At 47.7% G+C, this 10,297-nt stretch overlaps 1 protein-coding gene across 2 annotated transcripts in view; it reads left to right on the forward strand.

Moving 5' to 3' along the window:
• The first annotated feature begins 4,660 nt into the window (after nucleotides 1-4,660).
• Rab7b (RAB7B, member RAS oncogene family) overlaps nucleotides 4,661-10,297 on the forward strand; it is a 25,208-nt gene continuing 19,571 nt past the window's right edge. Inside the window, exon 1 of one of the 2 annotated variants that reach the window (XM_021174640.2) lies at nucleotides 4,661-4,795. The gene's annotated coding sequence lies outside the window, so the exon portion shown is untranslated. The remainder of the gene's footprint in view (nucleotides 4,796-10,297) is intronic. The other variant, XM_021174646.2, reaches the window with a different exon arrangement.

Consider the following 10,297-nt stretch of genomic DNA (forward strand, 5'->3'; position numbering starts at 1 on the left):
CAGCACTTGGGAGGCAGAGGCAGGCAGATTTCTGAGTTCAAGGCCAGCCTGGTCTACAGAGTGAGTTCCAGGACAACCAGGGCTACACAGAGAAACTCTGTCTCAAAGAAAAAAAAGTGAGTTCTGAGCTGGACAAGGCCAGACTAGATTCCCACCATCAGCCGCACTCCTGCTTGCTGGTGAGACGGACATGGTAATAAGAAGTGCTTCATGAGGTCATTTGAGGACTCCAGGTCTGTGATCGCTTGAATGAGAATGACTCCCATAGACTCATATATTTGAGTACTTGGTCCCAGTTAGTGGAACTATTTGGGAAGGACTGAGAGGTGTGGCTTTGTTGGAAGAGGTGTGTCACTAGGGGTGGATTTTGAAGTTTCAAATGCCCACAGTCCTAGTTAGCCTGCCCCCTCCCCTATCTCAGCTCTCAGTCACTACTCCACCACAATACCTACCTGTCTGCCATGCCCCCTGACATGATGGTTATGAACTCTAACCTTCTGAAACTGTAAGCTCCCCAGCACGGAGAAGCAGTTAGCTGGCTTGCAGGCCCTCACCCATCAAGGAAACTCTCAGGAAACACAGAGGCCCTTGAGACAAAAGGCTTTATACCCCAAGAGCCAAGTGGGGGGCAGTTTGGGAACAGCATCCCTAGAAGGTCTGCTCCTTGGGGTCATTTCCTGACAAGAGTTCTCTAGAGTATGCTGACCTGGGGCTGTGTGTCCAGCAGACTGAGAAGAGAGGAAGTCCAGAGGATGGACATGATGCAAGAGCCACACCACTGGGACAAAACAAAAATGGAGACCCTGTCTTCACACCAGTCCCACTAGCTCTGTCACAAAAGTTTTGCTACCACCTGGCCTTTTGCCCTTTTCCCCAAGGGTGTTGTCAAGAACATCCTCACTGATGCTCTGATCCCACCAGTGCCCCTTCGCACATGCCACACGAGTGCCTGACTGAGGAATGTTTCTGAAAGTCACTAAAAGTGATGTTTCACACCTGCAATCCCAGAACTCAGAAGGTAAGGAGGCAGGAGGTTCAAGGCCAGCCTGGGTTACATAGAAGCATACCTCTACCACCACCCCTCCCTAAACAAACAAATAAAACCCTAGTTGGAACTTTACAGAACAGAGCATGCACAGCTAAGGCATTGTCCGCCAGAAATGGGTACCTAAACTGGGTGCTTTTCTGGTGCCAGCTCTCTTTTTCACTTGGAGATATTGAGAGTATCATCTTTACCTACTCCCAGGTCACTTCAATTTAACTGAACCTACATGTTTCCTCCACTCACCCAACATATACACACCCTGCCAGACCTTCAAACTCCAGTTCAAATTCCTTCTTCTTCCCCTTTGAACTCCCTCCCTAGGACTACCATCTTCTTCCTCTGAATCCCTTTATGTCTTTACTTAGTCAACACCAGAATCCATTTGCCTCCCAGACCCCCAAGAGTCTGACTACTCAGACTACTGAGTGAATTCAGTGGGTGTGGAGGACCATTCAGTGGGTGGGCATCAAGGACGCCTTCTCCAGCAGCATGACGGAAGAAGGGAAGGGAAGCTGCTGACTTCTGACTCACATGGATGGAGGAAGTGGGGGCTGGAGTCTGATAGCTGCTGCCTTAGTTTCCAAACAACACTGGAAATAGTTCTGTAAAGAGTACCTAAAAGAACAAGTTTCAGTGCCCTGTTCAGACGCTATAAAAACCAGCTGCAGGCAGGGCACTTCCCATACCACAAGGGTCCTCAGCAGCAGCAGGCCTTGTGACATCTTCTGCAAGTCCACGTGCCGCCACATGTCTAAAGCATATGCCCAGCCACCATCTCACAGATGTGTAGTCATTTCCTCTGGGATAAAACCCTCTATCTTGGAGGGATGCTAAGGGAGGTAACACATTCCATTCTTCAAGAATGCTTTTTTTTTCTTTTTTTTTAATTAGGTATTTTCCTCATTTACATTTCTAACGCTATCCCAAAAGTCCCCCATACCCTCCCCCCCACTCCCCTACCCACCCACTCCACTTTTTGGCCCTGGCATTCCCCTGTACTTGGGCATATAAAGTTTGCAAGTCCAATGGGCCTCTCTTTCCAGTGATGGCAGACTAGGTCATCTTTTGATACATATGCAGCTAGAGTCAAGAGCTCCAGGTTACTGGTTAGTTCATAATGTTGTTCCACCTATAGGGTTGCAGATCCCTTTAGCTCCTTGGGTATTTTCTCTAGCTCCTCCATTGGGGGCCCTGTGATCCATCCAATAGCTGACTGTGAGCACCCACTTCTGTGTTTGCTAGGCCCCGGCATAGTCTAACAAGAGACAGCTATATCAGGGTCCTTTCAGCAAAATCTTGCTAGTGTATGCAATGGTGTCAGCGTTTGGAGGCTGATTATGGGACGGATCCCTGGATATGGTGGTCTCTAGATGATCCATCCTTTTGTTTCAGCTCCAAACTGTGTCTCTGTAACTCCTTCCATGGGTGTTTTGTTCTCAATTCTAAGAAGGGGCAAAGAATCCTTTTTTTAAGCTCAGGAGGTAAATAACTCAAAGGCTTCAGGGATTTCCTGAAACTGGCCAGGTAAACATTACACACATGGCATAAATGAGCAGTAAGCAATGCTAGACTGCTTAGGAGGGGCAAAGACCAGCCAAACTGCCTGGAAGAGTCACTCTCCAACCTGTTGTACAGTGTGCTCCAGGTTCGAAGCTTTTGTGAGCTGTCACCTATGCTGGGGTGGGCTTTGATGATGCAGGCATCTTTGAGTCATTTCTGCTCCTGTGGTAAGTACCCCCTCACCCACATCCATGAGAGTCACCCTAATAAGACTCATTGGGTTACCACGCTGGACATTAGTGACCTTACTTTGCTCTGTTGTTGGCGCCCTATCTGAATAGGTATTTGTTCACATCTCCCCAGTCACAGTCACACAACACACAGACACACAACTACACAGGCAAGTTCATTTAAAATCTGGTCATTGGGGGGAAAAAAAGTAGAGTAATATTAGAGAAGCTTCTCTCAGATAAGTTCTGGCCAGGTCAACTCTGCTTAGCTAATGAGATCGGGAGCATTCAGGGCGGCATGGGCTTGAGGGAACTTCTAAAGGACAATAGTCCAGGAACCAAGGAGCATCCATAATATGCCAGGGATTATCAGCCTTGGCTTCCTCAGCAACCAAACACCTCACTTGGGTAAGCAGGCTTTAGAATGGCTCAGCTTTCCTGTGTAGAATTCAGTACGGAAACCATTAAGTACCTTCTTCCAAAGTGTTTGCTAGTTGATAGAAGCAAATAAGCTTCCATTTCTCTTCTACTTTTTGGTAGGGCCGATGCCAGCAGCACAATTGGCCAAGTGTGGGTTCCAAGGCTACCCATCTGCTTTCCAAATGCAGGGTTCTATGGCTGGTTTAGACACATGGTGGCTGGAAAACCCCATCAGAGAGAGAGAGAGAGAGAGAGAGAGAGAGAGAGAGAGCGCTATGGAACCGGGAAGAACTTTCTGACAGGACAGTAATCAAAGGAATATGTCTACAAAGAGACAAAGTCCTGACTTGTGAGGAATGTGAAGCGCATTAGATACACCTTAAGGGGACCCCCTGAGATCTGGGGAGTCGTGTCTAAACTCACTCCATCTGCCTTTCATCTGCCAATTATACGCAAGGCATGGTCCACAACAGTGAAATGAGATGCCCACATTAACTGTGTGCTAACAGCATCTTAAATTACCATCTTCTTCTAGGTGTTTCAGGTTGGGCAACAACCTAACCAGAGAGGCCCAGTGTGGGATTGTGGGGTGCCAGGACACACCTTACCTCTTACAAGCCCGATGTGGTGTGGTGTGCATATGTGGTGAGGTATGGTGTGTGGTGTGCATGTGTGGTGTGGTATGGCATATGGTGTGGTGTGCATATGTGGTGTGGTATGGTGTGTGGTATGGTGTGCATGTGTGGTGTATGTATGTGGTAGTGTAGTATGGTATGTGTATATTGTGTGGTGTGCGTGTGTGATGGGTATTTCTATATGAATGGAGTAGGGGTGTGGGTGGTATAGAATGGGTGTGATGAGGGAATGGAGCTTGTTTCATGTATGTATAAGGAGTGTGGCACAAGGGCTGCAGGGGTGTGCATATGAAGTATAAGTGTGCTATGCATGTATAGTGTGGCAGGGTGTTGGATGATGTATATGTGTATATTTTCTGTGTGTATGTGTGTGCATGTGTATATATACTGTGCGTGTGTGTGTGTGTGTGTGTGTGAGAGAGAGAGAGAGAGAGAGAGAGAGAGAGAGAGAGAGAGAGAGAGAGATGTGTGGGGTGAGGACAAGGCCTAAAAGTAGACCGTCTTCCAGCCTCACTGGTTCACTGGTGGCTGGACCCAATCTGCTCCACAACTGCTCCAAACAAAGGGCTCCTTTACTGGGACTCCCATGGACAGAGACAGATGTCCCTACAAGCTCATAAATTGGACGAGTCACCTCTCAAGCCCTGTGTCCCAAAGTCCCCAACTCAAACCTGCGGTCCCTCATCCCCTGGAATCAGAATCCTGATGAGCCTGTGCCCTGAACCCACACAGCTCTGAAGCCTCGCTTGCTTTCCCTGTGCACTCCGCCCCCTCCACCCACACAGCTGAGGTCACCCTGGCCCAGCCTCTTTTGCAACTTTCCCAAGTCTGTGCACAGAAAGAGAGGAGGAAAACTCAGAGGGAAGTGGCCTCTCACCAAAACCGTTTGCGTTCTCAATACTGGCCAGATTGAAACTGCCACTCCGAGAAGAGAGGCCCAGACCCAGAACTCCCACCTGTGTGAGGTGAGTGTCGTACAGCCATGCCTGGAAGGGGCCTGGCAGCCCATCTGTCCTTGCATGTGCCCATCTGCGCCGGAACTGTTCGTGTGCTGGTGAAGAGGAATAGAAACCAGGTACAGAAATGAGGCTAAGAATCTGGCAGGTGCGGAATTTTAATCCAACCCAAAGACCCCTGCACTGCAGAAAGTTCCTGAGTGAGGTGGAGAAAGGACTTCCCTGCCAATCACAGGGAGCGGGGCCCAGCCTGGGAACCTGCAAAGGCAGCAGCAATACCAGACAGGACAGGCAGCTCAAAGGAGGCTCTCATTATGCCTCTAGACCCGCAGGGCCTGGAAGAAACCAGAACCTTCCAAAAAGGGCTGGATCCTACAGCATCTGGCAGCTCCTTGGCCCACAGACAGGGGGCCATCTGGGATGAAGATTTGGAAGCTATCAGAGAAAGATGAGCTCTCAAAATAGGAAAATATTCCTCTTGTTCTAATCCATAAGAATTTCTCCAGGCGAAGCGCTACCGTGTAGGAGGTAATGAACAGAAGTGGGCAGGTCCAGGTTCTACTCTAAGCTGGCTACTAACCTAGTTTGTTGTTGTTTGGTGTGTGTGTGTGTGTGTGTGTGTGTGTGTGTGTGTGTGTGTGTGTGTGTGTGTGTGTGTGTGTGTGTGTGTGTGTGTGGTGTTACGTTTTATGTGAATGATAGGCATGCATACTTACCACAGCACATTTGTGGAGGTCAGAGGACAGCTCTGTTGAGTTGATTTTCTCCTTCTACCCTTACACGGGTTCTAGCGAGTACTTTCACCTGCTGAGCCATCTTACCAGCCCACCAACTGTACTGACTACAGAATCCATTGGGCTATAATAGCATTTTATAAATTGTAAGTGTTTTATAACTGCTAGGCATTGCATATTGATAAAAAAAGAATTGCTTTGGGCTTATAGGTCAGTCCCCCCACTACAAAGATCTTATGGAGACTGTAGTTTGTGAGTATCCTTAGACATATACTGTGCTTCTGCATAGCAGGCGTGCACTACGTGGGTGTGTGGATACACAGACGCCTGGATGGATGAATGAATGGATACATGCATAGAAAGGACACGTGGATGGATTGTCACTCTTTGGGGAAGTTTCTGTGTCCACAGCATCAGTGACCATGCTTTGGGGACAGGCGGGGTACAGTGAGATAAGAGGTACTGTCTAGGGTACCGGTAGTCTACTTGGGGAAACAGGACAAACATTTCCCCAAAGAGCTTAAAGAGTGAGAACAAGGAGTCTTCCGAAACCAGCACTGTGGGTGTGCTTTGCAGAGGAAGCAGGTTTAGACCTGCAAGGATTTGGGTGGGTGATGCCAACTGTCAAGTGATTCTGGCAGGCAACAAAGCCTCCTGTGCCCCAAGAATCTCATTAAACAGAAAACCTTACACTTATCCTGCAAGTCCACTGTTTGCCAGAATGAATAAAGTATGGGGTGTAGGGGGGAGAAGAGAAACTGCTGGGAAAAATTGAATACTGGGCAGAGAAACTGGGCCTGCTGCAGAATCCTCAGCTGCCGCTGTTCACTGGTCTCCCTGACAACTTACATAGGACCTCATCCAGGACAAGTAAGGCAAGAGACTATGTGGGGTCCTGGCTGGAGCCAGTGGGATATGGATGTCAGAAGGTAAAGGCTGAGATCCTCAAGAGTTCTGGTAGATTAGACACAGGCCCAAGAACAGCTCTGCAGCAACAGTCTTCCTTGTTTGTAGAGAAGCTATGGGTGGGGCCCAGCTCTGGCTTGGAAGTGCTGTGGGGTAGGAGCTAGGGAAGAGGTGGTCCTGTGTGGAGTCCTGCTCTGTGTGGGCTGGGCTGGCTGGGCAGGTCCAGCATTCCAAGCCTGCTACTCACTGTTAAGTAACAGTGAAGATGACTCAGCTTTGTTGATACGAAGATGCCTTGCTTCCTTCTTTGAATCTCTGAGTCAGCCAGTGAAAAGAGGCCCAAAAGGGCATTGTAGCTACACCCAGCTAGGGGTAGACAACATGGGAGAGGACCTCAGCTACTTTCTGAAACCTGGGAGTAGTAGTCAAGAGAATCCCACTGCTATCTGCTCCCAAACACACTCCTTCAGCCCTGGTACTTGGCCAGCCCAGGTCACTCTCTGAACCAAAGATCAAGGCTATGTTTAGATGTCAGACTCATTAATGTTTGCCCTTTTGGGGATCAGGGTATGAGAGTCTTTGGTGGCTGCACACTTCCAGGGAACATCTGGAAAGGGCATCAGGACAGCAGAAGGGGTTGCGAAGCTATTAGGATCAGAAACAAGTAAAACCCAAAGGAAAGACCTCAACCCCACCCCCTGACACTCCCTCCCCTAGCGCCTTGTGGATGGCCCCTAGAAGAAACCTGTCCCCCTGATGAAAGGAACAAGCACCCAGGGCACATCTGGCTGCTTCCCGTGAGCCCAGTGCTTAGATCAAGTGACACCAAGGTCCTGCTAGTATCATGCATGCTCTATATTTGTAGCTTGACATCAACCCTTAGTAGACATTTTACATTATCAAAAATAGCAACCACCTGCCAATCGGATCTCAGGACCTCCTCTACCAATCCCCACCCCACAACAGTGTTAAACTGTCATCTGGATCTTTCCCAACATTGAGATCCTGTTATGCTAGCATAATATGACACACATGTGCCATCTGCAGAGGAAGCCACAGCCATAAGTGATGTCCATTTTACCCAGGAGGGAACAGACTTCAAAAATAGTAATACTTATGGCTCAAGTCACAGATGGTGTAGATTAGGGAAGAGAGAGGGCTCTCTGACCTCAAAGTCACAGCCACTGCCTGGCATGAGGCAGCTTCTCCCCCCACCCCACTCCCACCCCCCGTCATGGTGATTCATCCAAATAGGAACTCACACTCAGATGACCCTGGGCAGCCACATAGTCACATATGCTTTGAAAAGAGAGGTTAAATCAGGGTAAAACTGGGGGAAAGAGGGAGGGGGTTAGTCTTTCATTGATATTTTTAAAATACAGAAGCAATTTAAGATTGCAGAATAAACTTTTAAAATATACACAGTTAAGATGCAATGGAAACTCTTTGCCTCTCTTCTGCCTTTACTCATCTCTCCATAGCTGATAGGTTCTAGCTGTGTGTTTCCAGGGCACACACATGAAGGGTTAAGCTCAGAGACACACTCTGTGAGCAGATACTTGGCATCAGTCATACACTGTCAAATGCTTAGATCTGGGGCACAGGGTTTAACTTAAATTATCCGTGTGTGTTTGTACACTATCACCTCGTCCTTTTTAAATGGCCTTGCATTTCAGAGTATCTATGGATTGATTGGCATTTGTGTAGAATGTCTGGCATTAAAAGAGGTTATGAATTTGAGAGGGAGTGTGGCAAGGTTGGAAGCATGGGAAGAGCTGAAGGGAAGATTTGAGGTAGGGAGAAATGGCATAAATATAGTACACATATATGACATTTTTAATTAATTTAATTTTTAAAAAAGAAAGTATGTAATTGGTGGCTATTCAGGTAGAGCGAATAAGTGCTCTCATAGGGCCTTAGAGGGTCAAGCTATGTTCATCTCATTCACCTCCCCTAATGGCATAGTCTCTTGGCACAGTGGCACACATTTATGGTCCTAGATTCTTGGGGGTCTGAGGCAGGGGATTGCTGGTTTGAGGCCAGCCTGGGCAAGGACATGAGACTCCACCTCAAAAAGGTGTGAAAGTACAGCTCTGTGTCTGAGTTCTGCTTAGCAGGCTCCAGGCTTTTAATTTTTCTAATATTATAAAACAAACTGCCTAGTGTATGGGTACCCTGGTTTCACTTGTTATATAGCTCATGCTGTGACAACATGCCTGACAGAGAAATTTAAGGAGATAGGGAACTATTTAGACTCACATTTGAGAGAGCAATTCATCGTGACTGGGAAAGCATGGGAGCAGGAGCAGGAGCACGGGGCAGCTGCTCACACTGCATCTGCAGCCAGGAAGCCGAGAGGAACATCCCGTGCTCAGTTTGCAATCTATTTATTCAGCCTGGGATCTTAGATCATGGAATGGTGTGTCTGTGTTTAGGGTGTATTTTCCCACTTCAGTCACCTCAGTCTAGAAACTCACTCCCAGATGTGCACAGAGGTTTGTCTCCCAGGTGATGCTGGATCCTGTCAAACTGGAGATCAGTATCAACCATCAATGCAGTCTATAGAGCTAGGTCTGGATCTAAATCTCAGCTCCAACCCAGGCTCTCCCACTACAGGCTGTGTGTTGTTAGGAACCCCTAAATTAGCTCCTGGAAACCTCTCGTTCTTAGTAAAACAGAGATAATAATAGTGCCAACCCTGTAAATATTTTGTGTGCACTAAAATAGCTAACACTCTAAAACCTTAACGCTCTTAAGAAACCTCAATTTGTTCCAGTAAATATATCAAAACAATGCATCAAGCACAATAGCACACTACTTCACTTAATGCACACAATGTGTTATTATTTATTTGCAGAGCTTCAAAGCTCTCAGCACAGTGTCTGATCAATAAATGTCAGCATGGTCTATTCTCTTTACCTCCACATGATGTGTCCACTGAGTGTGGGTCCCCACACAGGGCTCCTGTTCAGCAACCCCAGGTCCCTTGCTCTAATAGAACCTCTTTGTCCCTCTGGCTGCCTTTTCCCAGTCTGCCTAAGGCATTGTTGAACACACCAAATCTCAGCCCTACATGTTCATGTACACAGATACCAAGGCCCTAAGGCACTAGGACACAGAAGAGCTTTCTCTGGCCTCCTTCCTAGCACTAGCTCATCCATTTACTATAGTGTGGTATTGTGTGAGATGTGAGTGACTCCCCCTGGTCCCCAACACACACACACACACACACACACACACACACCTTTTGATGGTAAGGATGGAAGCCTTGTTCAAGTTGAGCCAGCCCTGCAGTAGTACTGAGCCATATCCCAGTGGGGTCATTTCTGTGAGCCCTGCTTGTATTCACCTCACAGCTATGGTGAGAATAGCCCGCTGCACATGATGTGGTACAACCCACTGCAGGTGGCTTGCTCAGCTGGTGCAATCTCATCTTGGCCTCTATTTTGAAACTCTTAAATCCTAAACTGTTGTGGTGGTCTTTTATGTTAAGTTGACACACTGTACCAAAGTGTTAGGAAACAATGTTTCATTGCTCTCAGGCCCCCTTCTAAACAGATAACTGATGCCCAAAGGCCCGCCTCTTTCAGAGATTTCTCAGCTACTTCTTGGTTGCTTGTCTTTGTGAGCAGCAACATTGTTGCAGTACACTAGGCCAGGTTGGTATCTTTAGTTCCCTGCCTCCACATTCCTGGGAATGGAGAACTTTTGCTAAGTAGCTAGAAGAATAATGGATGGATGGATGGATGGATGGATGGATGGATGGATGGATGGATAAGTGGATGGATGGATGGATGGATGGATGGATGGATGGATGGATAAGTGGATAGATGGATGGATGGATGGATGGATGGATGGATGGATGGATGGA

Source organism: Mus caroli, chromosome 1, assembly GCF_900094665.2.
Source record: "Mus caroli chromosome 1, CAROLI_EIJ_v1.1, whole genome shotgun sequence".
NCBI lineage: Eukaryota > Metazoa > Chordata > Mammalia > Rodentia > Muridae > Mus > Mus caroli.